At 43.3% G+C, this 17883-nt stretch overlaps 1 pseudogene; it reads left to right on the top strand.

Moving 5' to 3' along the window:
- The first annotated feature begins 16249 nt into the window (after positions 1-16249).
- On the top strand, positions 16250-16805 carry LOC118992074 (60S ribosomal protein L9-like; annotated as a pseudogene).
- The last annotated feature ends 1078 nt before the right edge of the window (positions 16806-17883 follow it).

Below are 17883 nucleotides of genomic sequence, written 5' to 3'. Positions count from 1 at the left end.
CTCTGACCCAGTGGATCACAATCCTGCCCAGGGCAGGAGATCCTGACGCTGTCCCAGGCGCTTAGTCCTTTCTGTGTTCTGTTGTTCAGTGACCTAACCAGCCAGTGGAGCAAGTATAACTATCCCCATGTCCCTGGTGTGGAAACTGCAACTGGGAGATGTGAAGTAAGTTTTCAGGGCCAGGTGGGAACACAGTGGCAGAGCTAAGGTGCATCTTTCTTTGATTTATTTGTGAGTAGATAATAGAGTCACGTGTTTCAAAAATCATAAGGCATAGAAAGGTGTACAATTCAAAAGTCTCTTGACCCCACTGACCCCCAAATATCCAGTTTTCGTCATCTCTCACCTCCTTTGCCACGGACCCAGGTATCCACCATCATCTGTCCCATGTTGTAAACTTTTAGCGTTTCTTTTTGCATTTAACAGTTAAGAAGAATGTACTTATTTTTCCTTCATTTTTACACAAAAATAGGGCATTCTATACATACTGCTCTGTGCCAAGGTTTTTTCACCTAAGATATCTTATAGATTGTTCCATATCGGCACATTAAGAGCTTGCTCATTCTTTTAGTCTTATAGCTACCCAGGATTCCATTGTATATGGGCATACGGTACTTTAATTAACCAGTGCTCTATTGTTGGATATTGGTTTGTTTACAATCTTTTGTTACTATAAACAATGTTACAGTGAATAGCTTTGAACTTACATCATTTTGTACATGCCAGAGCCAGGAGCCGTGTCTTTCTAGCTCTAAATAGTTTGTTCCCTTTACTCCAAAGCTAACACGGGACTGGTTATATACGTCAGCTCTGATAGATAAATGGCCGTATCTCTGTCGTCCCCTCACCCCCCAATCTTTCTATTTTCCTTTTCTAGTAATGAAGCCTACTCGTATGTGAAGCAGCTACAGAGACTCCAGACAGAGCGAACTTGCCATTTTATCTCTTTCTGTGGTTGCTTCACTTCATTCTTTAAATACCAAGAGTGACTCTAACTGGGCCGTGCTGGCGATAAAATCTGCAGATGTTGTTCTGCATAGACATGGAATTTCTGCTACCAGTCGGATCACAGGTTTGTATGTATACACTAGGGAAGCTCAAAGCCAGTGTATCATAGCTATACCAGGCTCGGATCCCAGCTCAGAACTGGAGAAAGATGAGCTAGCGCAGCCTGCGTCTGCTGGAGCCAGCATCTACCTGCATTTCTGGTGGTTGACCTAAAGTAACATTAGGTGATTGGAGGCAACACATCGAGCAGCCGCAGGGAAGTCTACCCTCTGGGAAGGATAAAATGCATCACTCAAGCTGTCATCCTTGTCACCTGTGGTCATTTTTGCCATCTCTTTTATACTTAGATGTTTGGATTCGCTCTTCAAGACATCTTGTCATTTCTCAAAACGGGATTCAGCAATTAGAAAGAATACTCGGTGTAGGGGGGGTGAAAGTCGCCAATTTTTTTAAGCATGTGATTCCAACTACCATCTGCGTGGTTAGCTTAGAGGTTTGTTCACTCTGTTTTGGATGCCGTTCAGTTTAAATCCTCATTCTTGAGCGCTGACTGTACACCAGTCACTGTTGATGAATGACAGAAGGCCCAGGTGCTCCTGCCCCAAAGGAGATTCAGACGCACACCAAATAGTTTCAGGGCAGAGAAAGAGATAAAGTCACAGTGATACAGGCTATAATATAGGTACAGAAGTGAGCCCAGGGTCTCCTCTAGCTCAGAGAGGGAGTACTCAACCCAGAGTGGGGAAAGAGAGAAGTAGGGTAGTCAGTTCAGCGAGGAATTAGGGAGAAAATAATGCTGAAATCAGCCCTGGAGGTGCTCAGGCAGACAAGGCAAAAGGAGAAAGCAGCACAAAGGCCCGGACTCGAAAATAGGGTAGGGTGCTATAACCAAAGCTAACTTATTTTTAAAACACTCAAAAACTTGAATAAGGAGCTAGTAACCCACATGCAGAACGTTTTAAAGAGGAAAACTAAGTACAATTGAATTTGATTCCACGGTCCTTAAACATTAGCCATGCCTCTGTTCTTAGGTTCATTAGATTGGTCTTCGGTAGTAAGCTCACCCCCATCCTTTTCTCCAACCTTGGAAATATCAGGCAGACAGAGCTCCAGGCAAACCTTTCTCAACTGCCTCTGCCCTCCCATCTCTTATCTCTGACCCATGGCTGTTTTCTGTTCGTCACTAGGAAGACCTGAGTTTGCCTTTTTAAAGTTGCCGCCAGTACTCTGAACTGATACAATTGCTGTATCTTTCCTTCCAGCTGTTGACTGTGAAAGGACAAACAGCCGGCTGGCTCAGGTTTGTTAGGGCATTGTCCCCACGTGTCGGAGGTTGCGGGTTTGTTCCCCGGGTCAGGGCACCTACAGGGATCAACCAGTGAGTGCATCGATAAGTGGAACAACAAAACTGCTGTCTGTCTGTCCCTCTCTCAAAAAAATCAATGAAAAAAATAAGAAAGGACAGGTCAACAGTTTTCTGGAAACTCATATGACAGCATGCCAGCCCTCCCCCACCCAGAACGGAGATACTGGAAAGCTTAAGACGTAATGCGCCAGCATCGTTACCAGAATAATGGCCACCTTGTGTCTCCAAGCAAGAGCTGATGTGCCAGATGTGGCTGGGTAACAAATTTATGAGGGACTCTCTTCAAAGGTGAGTTTACAGATTATCTTCCAATAATCAAGCTCTTTAAAGCTGCTCCTTCAAGGTGTTTTCTCTTCTAATCCCCAGACTTCCCTCTGAAAGCCAGAATCCGTGTCCTTGGTTCAAATCCGGACGCTGCCCACCTATTCTTTTTGTAATGTCTCTGAGACTCGTTTTTTTTTAATTTAAATGCTTCTATTGTCAAGTAATTTAAGACAGAAGACCTCATAACAGTGTTTTCAATAGAGGTATAAAGTAATCATAACACATCATTCCTCCAAAGAACAGAAAGAAAATCTACGGATTGTATGTCCTCTTCGGGGGTCTATATTTCTTAAACAAGGCTGTGAGTATAAGAAAAGAATATATGAGAGTGAGTCCAAGTGTTCATTAAGGATATATTTCCTAATGTGGACTGTACCCACTCAGAGCTTCCTGCCTCACCCCCATGCCCATGAAATCATCAGAAAAGGAAAGAAACGCTTGGGCTCTGAGAGCCTGTTCAATTTTAGCTCTAGGTGTGAGGGTCATGGGAAGTGGCAGGTTTTTGAAATGCTGACATGCCGACACTTAAGCACATGGCTGGATCCTGTTATAGCTCAGAGAAAGTGCATAAAGAACTTGGCCCTAGGTGAGATTTCCAAAAATGAAACAATGCTCAGGATGATATAAGCAGTGAAGTGTGGGCATGCAAAGGCTAGGGTTTGAATCGCAGCTTCACACTTGTCAGCCAAGTGACCTTGGGAATAGATGAATAATATATTGTCACTTTATACCCGATCCCTTTGCTCACCCGTAAAGTGGAGATAACAGCGTCCCTTTCACGGTAGGGCTGTGCTGCTCAGCAGACGTCCACACCCTCCTCCCTCGTGGTCAGAGGGCTTCTCCACGTGAGTCTATAGGTACTCCCAACTCAATCCTGAACATCTAGTACATTGTTGAAAATCCACTTCCATATGTCACTTTGTGGGGGAGGGGGTTTCCAGTTTTTTTTTTTTTTTTCAGTGTTGGGATTATTTCCAGGCTCTGCAGCCTGTGTCTGCCCATGTAGAAGGGACAGCTCCTACTTATACAATTTGACCTCAGCTGGCATCATGGCCCACGGCAGAGCGGTCACCACACCATACTCTTTGCTTCCAACCCCCTTTTTGTTTCCAGCAGTGACGGGCTTTCAGCTTTCGGGGAAATGCCTCCATCTCCAACTGGGAATACGTACTTCCTCTAGTGCCCATGCCTGGGGCTGTCAGTCTCTGTGTATTTCCTGCTCCTCCGCCTTCGCTTTCTCTTGCATTTCCTGAGGCGTTCCCCCCCCCCCCCTTCAATGACTTTCTGGATTTCTCATTCCATTTGTGTGGTTTTTCCTTTGCTGCCTCTTGGGGACCAAGGTTGAAACCCCGCTACCTTCTTTTTCCATGGCTCATCCTGCTATTTCTGTTCCCTTGTCCCTTCTCTCAAAGTAACACAAGAAAGGAGTGCCTTGAATATACATCAAACCACTTGACTGGAGGCATTAAGGTTAAGAAATATACAACAATAGATATGCAACAACATTTGTGTTTCATACCAACTGATACATAAATATAAAATAGAATGATGGAATGTATTAGTATTAAAAACTTCAATAAAATTACATCTGGATAGAAATAACAAGTGTTGGGGAGGATGTGAAAAAAGGGAACCCTTGTGCCCTGTAGGTGGGACTGTAAATCGATGCAGCCACTTATGGAAACAAAATGGAGGCTCCTCAAAAAAATGTAAAATAAAAGTACCACATGATCCAGCAATTCCACTTCTTGGTATTTATCTGAAGAAAACAAAAACACTAATTGGAAAAGATATATGCATACCCATGTTCCTTGTAGCATTGGTTACAATAGCCAAGATATGGAAACAATTGAAGTGTTCGTCAACAGATGAATGGATAAAGAAAATGTGATATATAAGTATAAATATTGTTCAGCTGTAAAAAATGAACTCTTGCTGTTTCCAAGGATAGACAGCATGCGAGGGCATCATGTGAAGTGAAATAAGTGAGACAGAGAAAGAAAACATTGATTTATACATGAAATCTAAATTTAAAAAAAAACAATTTTATAGCTACAGAGAACAGATAAGATTGGTGGTTGTCAGAGGCGAGTGTGTGGGCGTGTCTGAAATGGGTGAGGAAGGTCAAAAGGTACAAACTTCTAGTTATAAATAAATAAGTCCTAGGGGTGTCATGTACAGTATCGGAACTATAGTCAACAACTCTGTGTTGCATGTTTGAAGTGCTAAGCAAATAGATCTTAAAAGTCCTCATCACAAGAAAAAAACCTTGTAACTATGACAACAGGTATTAACTTGACTTATTGTGGTGATCATTTCTCAATATATGCAAATATTGAGTCATTATGTTTTACACCTGAAACTAATATAGTCTTATACGTCCTTTATATCGAAGCAAAAACTACATCTTGATAAAATTTTTAAATGATAAATATATCAATACTATTTTATGAAGTTTTACACTCACTAATGGCCCAAACCAGTGAACACTTCAAAGAAGCCATGCCCATTTCTGCAGCATGTGCCAGGCACCACCTACAGTGGGCAGTTTTCTTGGTCTTAGTTCTTAACCACTTTCTTTATCTCCTTTCTTGTGCTTCATTTCATGCAGGTGCAAAGGTCAGGGGCAAGAGCACATCCAAGGGAGTGCGGATACAGGGGGAAATAGTATGAGAGCAGAAACAAGTGGACTGCACTCAGGATTCAGGGGCCAAAACAGAGGAGGGTATGTTTCATTTCTTTTGAATGACTAGAATCTGGCCATTTTGCTTTGATGGTCTAGTAGGTCTCCGAAGTAGCAAGTCTTTCGCTTTCCTATCCTCAGGGGCAGGAAGTAAAGGATTCTAGGTGGAAGTTGCCTCTAATGGGGACCCTAACACCAGTAACAACACGCGCACACACACACACACACACACACACACACACACACACGCTTCCCTCTTTCCCTTCAAAATCCCCTGCACTCAGACCAGGTGGTTGTTCAATTCAGCTTGCATTTAAATACTGCCTTATGACAATCTTCTCCTGTAAATGAAGAAAACTATTATTTGTGGTCTATAGTGCTCTTTACCTTGTCACAGGAGTATATCATGGTACTGTCATACTCTAAGCAAGGCCAACATAGAAGACCTTGCTCATGGGAAGTACGGGATAGATGTTCGTGGCTAGTCAACTATTCACTTCATAGATGATTCTCTGGCTCTGCTGGGTTTTGCCTCTCTTCTTCCAGAGAGGGCCTGGTAGTCTCTGGAGAGGTTGCTGAAGCTTGCAAAAAAAGGAGCCAATTAACTAATGCTTTAGGGTTCCTGNCAGTAACCACACACACACACACACACACACACACACACGCTTCCCTCTTTCCCTTCAGAATCCCCTGCACTCAGACCGGGTGGTTGTTCAATTCAGCTTGCATTTAAATACTGCCTTATGACAATCTTCTCCTGTAAATGAAGAAAACTATTATTTATGGTCTATAGTGCTCTTTACCTTGTCACAGGAGTACATCATGGTACTGTCATACTCTAAGCAAGGCCAACATAGAAGACCTTGCTTATGGGAAGTATGGGATAGATGTTCGTGGCTAGTCAACTATTCACTTCATAGATGATTCTCTGGCTCTGCTGGGTTTTGCCTCTCTTCTTCCAGAGAGGGCCTGGTAGTCTCTGGAGAGGTTGCTGAAGCTTGCAAAAAAAGGAGCCAATTAACTAATGCTTTAGGGTTCCTGCAGTCTGAGAGGGCAGAAGGCCTGGTGGCAGAAGCTTCACTGTAGTGAATTTGTTTTGGAAGATAGACGGCTTCCACTATCTATCTGGAAGCTGAAAGAAACAGAAGCAAATAGGAAAGAAGATCAACAAATACTGTCATTACAGGACATTTGCTCAGAAAGGCCTCTTCTCTTATCCTGGACACCAGAAAGGAAGTAACTCCTCCCTTTGGAACGTTGGACTCCCAGAGCTGGGAGACACCCATGGCCTTGGCCCAAAGCTTGGGAAGGCCTAAATGTAGCTTGTGTAGAGCCCTGTGCTGGAGGTGGCCTGTAGATGGTGAAATGGCGAATGAGAGAGAGAGAGAGAGTGAGAGTGAGAATGAATGACAACTCAAGAGAATTTGAGAGATGTTGTGCCCTTCCCACAACATCGCCATGGCACCACAGGGAGCCAGGTCTTGGTGCTTAGCTGAGACAGGAGAAAATTATTCTGCTCTAAACAAGTCATTAGCTTCTAAAGAAGCCTGATTTTCCTAGAGAATTATAATAATAACTACAAACATTTATTAAGTTCTATCTATGCGCAAGACGTAGCCATAAATCTTTCCATGTATTACCTCATTCCATCTGCACAATCCTTTAATGTGGATTCTTTCATGATCTTCGTGTAAATGAAGAAATTTAACACGGAGAGGTTACCTGATTTTCCCGAGGTCAGGCACCTAGTGGTGGGGAACCTGAGAATGTGGAAGGAGAAACGGAGGGCCTCAATGTAGGGAAAGTTGGATTGGAATATTGGCCCCATCACCTATTAGCTGTGTGACCTTTTGCAAGTTCATTAAACTCCCTGAATCACATTTGCCTCATTGGAAAAATCAGGTTAATTGGGCCGACATCATAGGGTTGCTGTCAAAGTTGGACGAGTCTTGGAACTTTTTTCCTGTAGCTGAAGGGCTGGTAATTTGGACCAACCCTTCTGCTTAAAATAATTAAGCATACTGGGTAATTTTTCTTTTCATCTTCATAAAAGCATCAAAGAACTGATGAAATAATAACAATAATAATAATTCTGGGCTTAAATCTAAAAGAAAGCAAGAACCCAAGAAGTAAGCAGAGTATCAAAAACACTTTTCCTCTGAAGGCATTTGTATCTCTGTATTATCTGATTTATAAATTTACCAGTGGTTTTGACGGAGTCTCAGGACAAGGGGGAGCAGAAGTCAAACCCAGCTGATTGCCAGGATTTCCCCAGGCACTTTTTCAAGTGTGTGAAATAGAAATAAACTGCCCTTCCCACAACATCCCCATGGCACTGCCTAGAGCCAGGTCTTGGTGCTAAACTGAGTCAGGAGAAAAGAAAAGAAAGAAACCCTGTGTTTAGGAGATTAATACCACGGGCCAGCACTTTTGCATATTAGCAGCCTAAATGTGCATCACTGGTATGGTTCAAAAACTAAAGCTATGAATTCAGAATGGTACTACATGACAAATATGATGAGAACATGGGAGAAGTGGCATTGACAATTCAGTAGAAGGGCAACAAAGGCGGAACAATTTGTGGGCTATGCTCCAAACACCCAGGCACGCCTCATTTTATAGCAGTTGTGCTTTCTGTTGTAAGCATCCCCATGGTCTCCGGAGTTGGATGGCCCGGGTTCAAATCCTGACTCTGCCACTTACGAGCTGGGTGACTGTGGCTAAGTCATTTAATCTCTCTGCCCATTTTCCTCCTCTGAAAAACGGGGTCATTACAAAACCTCCTTGTGGTTTGTTGTGAGGATCAGATGAGTTCATGACTACAGAACGTTTAGAGCGGTGTCTGACATACAGGAAGTAATTATATGGTAACCGGGTAGCACTGACGATGACAATAATTTTCTGAAGTGATCATTTCCCCCTTATTTATTTGGCAAGATTATGTTAATCCTTTACAGTTTGGCTAAAACGTTACCTCGTCTGTCGGGCTTTCTCTGACTCAGTGTAACCACAAAACTTTACACACACGCCTCTCCTGGAGATCTTATCACAGCCTATTGCAATGACTTGTTTTTTAATTTATTTTATTTTATTTGTATTTATTGATGAGAGAGAGAGAGAGAGAGAGAGAGACATAGATTTGTTGTTCCACTTATTTCATGCATTCATTGGTTGATTCTTGTATGTGCCCTGACGCAGGATCAAACCTACAGCCTTGGATTATTGGAACAGCGATCCAACCAGCCGAGCTACTCAGCCAAGGCCTGCAATGACTTGATGATGTTTCCATCTCCTTCCTGGAGCCATCAGGTACTTGATGGGTGAAACTTAGTTTCATTCATCATTGTATTCCCAGTTGCTAATAGAGAGCTTGACACACACTAGATGCTTAATCAACACTTGATGAATATAAAAATGTAATGATGACTTTAACTTGCCTTATGGAACAATTCTCTCCCTTGAATTGTTTCTCTGGAATATGAGGTAACCTTCGTATGAGCATCCCCCGTTATCTAATCTACGTCATTTCGTTCTGTACAAGATATAGGTATCAGGAAAATGACTAAACTATGATAAAAATGATATTGGCAAAGAAGTTGGGCCGGTGAGTCATGAGATCAGTGACTGAGAAAAGTTCACAGAATTCTTCCTGCTCAAGTGGGGATGTGGATTTGCATCAGCTTCCTGGTTTGGGTGTATTCATGGTGAAAACACTGAACTCAGGATTAGAAGACTTGGCTTTAGGTGCCCAGATTCACTCTTTATTTGTTATGTGAATTCGAACAAAACCAAGACTCCCCAAACTTCACTTTTGTCATCTGTTAAGTGGGTTTAGTAATATCCACCAGACAGTGATGTTGGGTTGCCAGAAAAACAGAGATTTTCAGCCTCTTTCATCTCCTGGTGCACATAATCTAATTATTGAAATTCTGCAGTGTACCAAAAAAATGTGTTATATTCTTTGCCAATGTGACAAAATTAGGTTTAATTTTGATGTATTCACTCTGGACATCTATTGTATTGGCTGTTGACATTTTTTTGTTGGACTATCTAAGGGAATAGAAGCCAGTGCCCCTGACCAAATGTATTGCATATTTAAAAACCGTTGTGGCACGCCAGTTAAATTTGCTGCACTAAGGTAATACAAGGCCTGTAAAAAAGTTTCTTCAGCAATGGTCAAGCTTTAAAAGAATGTAAAAATGGTAGATGGCATTCACGTGTGCTAGAACATGCCCAGTTATATTCTGGATGGCAGTTCTCACCACTCTGTGGGTGGCTTCTCCCAGAAGAGGCCTGTCAATTTTATGAACACAACCAGAGTACTTCACCTGGGAACAGACAATCCTCCTGGAATTTAGAGGCTCTCTGTTTCAAGACTTTGTCAAATCACTGAGCTGGAGTCCAGAGAAAACAGCCTTGGGGGACCTGTTTGGGAAGCAGCAGAAGAGCTCATGCTTTGCCCATGACTTGACTTGCTCTGACACATCCATCCACCGGCCCAGGAAGTCGTGGGCAGCCCCAGCCCGGGATCTGAGCAGAGGGAAACCTCTCTGACAGGACGTGGGCTTGAAAACCGGCTCAGGAGACAATAGAACAGTGTTGGCCTGAGAGTAAAAAAGATTCTTCCCAACCAGGAGAAATCAAACCACGGGGGTAGGGTGATAGAAGCAGCAGAGGGTGCCTCTGAGTCATTAAAGGCCAGACTCCAGTTCCTGAATTTAGTGACATATTTTCTCATCGTCGTTATTAGTCTGGCTGAACTCTCCCCCATCCCTTTTAGAAAGCCAGAGACATTTCATAACAGAATGAAGCAATTTTATTTTGGCTTTGCTTTTGTCCATTAGGAGCATATTCTTCAGCCAGGAAACAAGTTACACATTCGTGAAATTATAAAACACTAGAACTTGGAAGGAATTTAGAGAATGTCAGTGAGAGCTCACGAAAGCTGAGATCCAGAAATGAAGTGATATGTCCATGGGTGAGCAGTGAGTGGGACCAGAACTCAGGTGTCTTCCCTCCCAGCTCTGGGCTGCAGAACTCCACCCTCTCAGCCTCCCAACCTTGAGAATCCAGATGCTTCCACTTATCAACTGCCGTCCAGAGAGAGGGTGGATCTAGGTCATAAACGCAATCTGCTATCCAAACAACCTAGTTCCACTGCCAAGGCAAATCGTTTTGAAACCTCCTACCAAGATAGGCTGCCTGACATCATTACTGTCTGAAGAAAGTTCCGGTTGTCATTACATTCATTAAAATTGCATCAAGGATCAAATATGTTTGCCCATCCAGTTCTCTTCCTCACCAAGCCTTCCCCAAGCGGGCTTTCTCTTGGGCATAATTTTTTCCAAACTGTCCTAGAGCGTGAAGGAGCTGGGTAAGATGCTAAGACTTTGTTGACCATGTTTTGTAGCCCAGTTTAACTTTTATTTAACATCTGAAGAAAATAAATAAATAGATAGATAGATAGATACTGCTATGTGCCAGGCACACTCCATTTGGAGTCCCATTTAATCCTCAGATTTAGATAACTTTATCCATAATCTACGAATGAGGAAGCTGAGGCAGGAAATCACTTTCTCCAGATCACACATTCAGCAAGTGGTGGAGCCATTGTTGTGTTATTCTGCTTCTAGGAGCCACCTGGTCCATCATTCTGTAGATTATGTGTAGTTTATGTATATGTATAAACTATATGTATATATTACTTAATGCCTAACAGACATGCACATAATGTTCATTTCTAAACAATACCTTGAAAAAGTAAATGCACTTTGCATAGTTAAAAAAAAAAGTTAGCACACACTCAGGCCTCTGTTTTACTGAGTCTTTCCATGAAACTTTCTACTGAAGAAAGTTTCAATCATTGAAATCAGCATAAAATTAAAGGCAGAAGATTGTTCATTCCGCTATGCTAGAATCACATCTGGATTTAACTTGAGCTCCAGTGCATTCTGGGCCACATAAACCTGCCCTTCGTACTGTACAGAAAAATAGTGTCCCAAATATCACCAAAATCCAAACTAGATTATGACAACAAAAAGTTACTATTTAGCCCTGACCAGTGTGTCTCCGTTGGTTTGGCATCATCCCGAAAAGTGAAAGGTCCCCAGTTCCATCCCTGGTCAGGGCACATGCCTAGCTTCCAGGTTGGGTCCCTGGTCAAGGTGTGTACAAGAAGCAACTGATCAATGTTTCTCTCTCCCACCAATGTTTCTCTTTCTTCCTCCCTTTCCCTCTCTCTAAAAATAAATAAAATCTGTTTTTTAAAAAGTTACTATTTAGTGAGTGATTGCTATGTGCTAGACACTGTGCACCTTTTACATTAATTACCTCCCAGCAGTCATAGGAGAGAATTACCATTATTAGCATCATCTTTATATTTAGCTGGGTACATTCCATCCAGCAAGTAAGAGACAGATCCATGCCCATAACTGCCATAACTGGACTTGACCCAGCTGTAGAGAATACCACAAAAGAAGATTTTCTGTTCAGAAGCTAAGAGAGGCTTGGGAGATTGAAACTGCAGACCACTGTCCAGAGGCAGGAGCCTCACCTTCAGCATCCTCTGTCCTCAGCTGTGGAGGTGGTAGACCCAGTGATCTAAGTAAGCTCCCGTAAGAGGTGGCACCATGACTTGTTCTGTGTTGGCATGGGGAGTCCGAGGGAGTTCCGGTTCTTGTGCAGTGCAGCCCTACCCAGAGAAAAGTAGCCTTGCCACTCCAGAGGAATTGCCAGAAAGTCCACACATAGATGAAACTATGATAACAGGGATGGTCCCTACCTTGTGTGGATGAGAGTTTCAACTCTCCTACCAACCGGTCAGTCTGCAGAGATGGTTTGAATTTGTTTTTGCTACCAGTGCCAATAGTAACAAGTAATAACACCAACTTGCGATTGACCTCATTCAATTGCCCAAGAGTCTCTTGACTTATCTCATCTCCTCCACACAATGCCTTCCTGGTGTGCAGATGTTGGGGAGGCTACCATCCCACAGCAGGAGATTTTTCTTTCCACTTCCGGGCTTCTGCCGAGGCCTCTGCTCCCTGCTAATCTCTGCCTTCAGGAACCTTCCTGACTTCACACCTATCTCTGCTCATACCTTCATGGTCTACCTTGGCATTTGGCGAATGGGCTATTATTTTGTTCATGAGTGTTTTAAATGGCCTGTTTTGCATGTTTTATTTCCCTTCATTAAGTCAAGAACAAGGATTATGTCTTTTACTCATTCGGCTTCCCACCCATAACACATAGCATTCTCTTCATGCACAGCACATCCGCATAGCTTTTTTGACTGACTTTTACTTCCTCTGCCCAGCCTCCAACGTAAAGAAGAACATGCACAGGCAAAAAGGAAGGAGAATACGGCAGAGGTCTGAATTTGCCTGTCTTCTGGAAAATAGAGAATTCTCTCTGGGAATTCCCATGTGGGTTTCTTGATTGTCAATCAGATGTCACTCAGGCATTGATTACTTTTGAAAACAAGCAGGACTAAGACTCACTGAAGACTTCTAGACCAGCTTCCTTGCATATATTATTTCAATTCATTCTCACAACCATAAATAGCAATACATGTTTTTCTCATTGTGGAGATGGGAAAAACGACTCTAGGATGTTAAGTCATTTTCCCAAGGCCTTCTGGATTCAAAACCCAGACTAATTCCAAAGCCCGTGATTTCCCACTCAGCAGCACAGCCCGCAGTTCCACCCCAGGGTTTATTTCCCCGTCCTGTCCCTTTCATTCCTTTTCTTTGTATATGAAAGTTTTACCTATGATTTGTGTCATGTGGACTCCAAGGGAGATTGCTAGTAAACTCATGAGCAGAGGGATCAAGGGAAGAGGAAAAATGAACAAAGTTTTCTGAGCCCTCCGCTCTATGCCAGGCCGTATGCTAGCTTCCTTTCACGGGGTCATTTATTTACACTTCTTAAGGTATCATCATGCAAACGAGAAAAACGAGGCTCCGAAAGACATGTAACTTGCTTACGGTTGCACAGCAAGTAAGTGGTGGGGTCAGGATTCAGCCCCGGGACCGTCTACTACCAAAACACAAGCATGGAACTTCCTAGAAAAACAGTGGCATTCCACTAACGCAGTAGACCCTGTTTTCAGAATTGAGGACTGTGGCCTTCACATGTTATCAGGCTCACTGGGTAATTTGTCAGTATGAATGGAACAAGACTCTAAAAGCCATGAACTTTTGACATTGGTGATGTCAGACACTTGTGATGTGGCTCATTGGAGCCCACGGAGGAAACACAGGAGGTCACAGGCCAAAACTACACATCCAGCCATCCTCCAGGGACTGACTGCCTATGAACATGCTGCTCGTACATTCTGCGTGCTGACAGGAGAACCTAGAAACCACCAGCCCCACGGAACAAGCTTCCTCTCTGTAGACAATCTCTGAGGGAGAAACCGGTGCTTAACCATCCTCTGGGAATGGAGCACCCTGAATCAACATCGCACACAGTGGATTCAAAAGAAAAGCTTTTAGAGCTGAGTGGTTGTGGAAACTCATTTCTTTCTCCACTCTGCAGTCATCTCTTTCCTTCTGGCAACACCCTGAATTTCCTTTGAGCCCCACTCTCCCCTGCTGTTGGTACGTTGACTCTCCTTGTGATTCCCAGAGTGAGTTAGGTGACCAGATGCAGCCAATCAGAGCCATATGTCCCTTTCCTGATCACAGTAATGTGTCCAGATGAGCATGCAACCCAAAGACATGCGATGAGACTTTTGCCTGGACTGGTAGGTAGAGGGGCACTGTCTTTTCTTCTGCATTTGAGCCTGGCATGATGTTCTGTGTAAAGCTTAAAAGTAAACTCACCACAGAGGAAAGCAGAGAGAATGGTCTGGACTGAATATCTGTGTCCTCCAAAATTCACATGTTGAAATCCGAATCCCAATGTGATGGTGTTACTTGGTAGGGACTTTGGGAGGTGATCAGGTCATAAGGGTGGCTCTCTCATCAGCAGAACTTAGTGCCTTTGTGAAGGAGACCCCGGAGAGCTCTCTCACTACTCCTACCATGTGAGGACACAGTGAGAAGACAGCAAGCGAGGAACGAGGAAACCAGTCCCCATCAGACACCTAATCTGCTGGCACTCTGATCTTGGACTTCCAGCCTCTGGAACTTGGAGAAACAAATGGTTGCTTCATAAGCCACCACATCTATGCTACTTTTTTAGACAGCAGCCCACATGGAGTAAGACAGACATAAAATGAAGATGTTTGTATCCTAATAACATTTTTTGACCCCTGAATCCAGCCTCGCCCGATATAATAAGTTCCCACTTCTGCTTGAGTCCATTTGTGTCTCTATTGTTGTATCAATTGCAAGAGAAATCGTCCTGACACAATGGCTTTTCGAGAAAAGTCACTCTCCCTCGAGCCTTTGGGACCTGCCTCAGAGTTAATGACAGTCCAAAAAAACTAACCTCTTCATGTCTTTGCTTTAACTGGCCCCTCTGTAAGGTCTTTTCTGACCAATGCATTTCAACTGTGATTTTTCTCAACCCAGAAGCCTTGTCCTTCTCCTCTGCTATATTTTTCATTTGTCACTGTATAATACACTAGTTATTCTGATTTGTTTTGTTTATTATCTGTCTCCCATCCATGAAAAGTAAGTCATAAAAGCAGGGTTTGTGGGGTCTGCTTTATTCATCACTGTATCCCCACTGCCTACACAAGGCCTGGCAAGTGGTAGGAGCTCAGTGAATATTGGCTCAGTGAGTGAGTGACTATTTGGACAAGAAGGCATTCCAGATACATTGAATTTTTCCCTGGTTGTTCACGAGAAACAAGTTACTCAGAATGGCTTAAGTGGAGAAGGGGAGAAGAAGTTCAAGACAGAGATGGACCAGGTGCTGACAGGCCTAACCAAAGCGTTTATCCTGAGAGCTACAGGAGCCATTTGCAGGTTGTAAGGAGAGAAGATTTGGGTTTCTTGACGGCGGCTGCCAGGAATACCCTGCTAGGGCTGCTCATCTCCATTCTCGGGACTTGGTCTGCCTGCATTTGGCCCGAGAGCAGCAGCTGTGATTACTGATGGCTGGAAAACAGGGTCTCTCTGGTATGGAATTCAGGCAACTGTAATTACAGATAATGGGACTCAATTTGCCTGTCAGGAATTTGCACAGTTGGCTCTATCACTGGAATTTAAATATTTTACGTCCTATTGTGCACTGAAGTTCAGACAGCAGAAGTGGCCACAGTTTTCTGTCAACTCATAAGTTGGCCTTGAAGTGTGGTCCTGGCCCTTCCTTCAGGAGCAGGCTTTCCCTGAGCAAGCCCATTCCCCAACNCAGCAGCTGTGATTACTGATGGCTGGAAAACAGGGTCTCTCTGGTATGGAATTCAGGCAACTGTAATTACAGATAATGGGACTCAATTTGCCTGTCAGGAATTTGCACAGTTGGCTCTATCACTGGAATTTAAATATTTTACGTCCTATTGTGCACTGAAGTTCAGACAGCAGAAGTGGCCACAGTTTTCTGTCAACTCATAAGTTGGCCTTGGAGTGTGGTCCTGGCCCTTCCTTCAGGAACAGGCTTTCCCTGAGCAAGCCCATTCCCCAACCCCTCTCCTCTCCCCATCCCCCGCCTCATTCTCCCTGCCCAACCCCCTGAAAAGGTTTAGAGTCACTTTTCTCAGGTACCAGGCTTGGGGAGCTAAGGAAGCAAGACCTGCTGTTACAGTGATACTGTGTCATTCTCCTGGAGTCCATGGCTAGTTGGAAGAACTGTATCCACCCAGATCTCCCACCCACCCAAGGCCAAACATACCCTCACACGTCACTGACTGCTGCCAATTTTTCAAAGAAGTTGGGTTTTGTTTTGTTTTGTTTTGTTTTGGTGCATCTACTTCAAGGATGAAGACCATCATCAGCAACCAGACTGTCAACATTCCAACATATACCAACATCACTTGGAAGGGGCACACAGTGAAGGGCTCCAGTGGCACCCTGCAGAGGGACTTCAATCACATCAATATAGAAGTCATTCTCCATAGAAAGAAGAAGAGGCTCCGGGTTGACACATGGTGGAGAAATGCAGAGGAACTGGCTATGGTTGGCACTATCTTCGGTCATGCGCAGAACGTGTTGAAGGGGGTTACAACAGGCTTCCATTATGAGATGAGGGCTGTGTATGCTCATTCTGCATCAGTGTTGTAATCCAGGAGAATGGTCCTCTTGTTGAAATCAGGAATTTCATGGGGGCAAAAAATACATCCACGGGGTTTGGATAAGGTCAGTATCTCAAGCCCAGAAAGCTGAGTTTCTAGTTGAAGGAAATGACGTTGAATTTGTATCCAGTTCAGTTGCTTTGATTCAGCAAGCCACAACAGTTAAAAACAAGGATATCTGAAAAATTTTGGATGATACCTATGTTTTTGATAAAGGACCAGTTTATCAGGCCGGTAAATAAAACCTAAGTTGCTCAGCTATAGAAACAACAAGATGCCAGGTGATTCCTGTCTTTTTTCATGACATTTTAAAGATGTGGTAAAGGCCACATATTGAAAAAAATTGTCTTGAACATGAATCTCTCAGCTTTCCTTAGGACAGTTGTCTTATAAGATCTTACTTCACTAGTTCATTTGTTCTGTTTTTGAAAATTGATATTAGAGAGAAAAAGGGAGAGAGAGTGAGCAAAAGAAAAATATCAACTTATTGTTCCACTTATTTATGCATTTATTGGTTGATTCTTGTACATGCCCCGTCTGAGGATCAAACCCATAACTTTGGATTATTGGGACAAAGCTCTAACCAATGGAACTACCTGGTCCGGGCACTTTTTCTTTCTTTTTGCCCCTTTCTGGTCCAGGGCCAACCAACCTTTTTTTCCCATTCTGGCTTTGTCTTAGGTTCTTGTTTCATTACTGACCCCTGTATTTATCTATTTAACAAGTACTTATACAGTATTTGGCCCTATATCAAGTAATATTCTGAATGCTTTATGTAATATTAACTCATTTATCTTTTGTAACAAACATGTGATAAGCGCAGGTAAGGAAGTTATGTTTGTACCCATGTTACAGATGAGAAAAGGAGGCAGACACTAGTAGAACTCAGACTGAAACCAGGTGGCGTTTCTCCAAAGTCTATGCCATCCTTCCCTTGAACTTTATAAATTTCAACTTGTCTCTTCCTAATATCTAACATAATTTTTTATTAACCACTTTCATTGCTTTAAACACTTTAGATGGGTGATCTCCTCTAATCCTAAAACAACCCAAAGAGAGAAATGCAGATGAGAGAACCAAGTCATAGTGATTTAAGCACCTTGGCCAAGATTATTCCAATAACTAGTGGGGCAGCTGCTAAGCACGGAGCCAGACGGAACTCTTTACCCGGTTTCTGTTGCCTGATTCTCCCCTGTACTGACTGCTTAAGGATTCCCACAGCTTGAGTCAGTCTCTGGGGTGCCGCCACCCTGACATTGCACACACCCGGGCCCCACTCAAAGGGAACATCCAACAAACTGCCACAATCTCCCAGGAATG

Source organism: Sturnira hondurensis, unplaced genomic scaffold (assembly GCF_014824575.4).
Source record: "Sturnira hondurensis isolate 20B ecotype Veracruz unplaced genomic scaffold, ASM1482457v3 Scaffold0007865, whole genome shotgun sequence".
NCBI classification, from domain to species: Eukaryota; Metazoa; Chordata; class Mammalia; order Chiroptera; family Phyllostomidae; genus Sturnira; species Sturnira hondurensis.
Note: the sequence above shows the minus strand (reverse complement) of the source record. Positions and strands in the feature narration are given on the sequence as shown.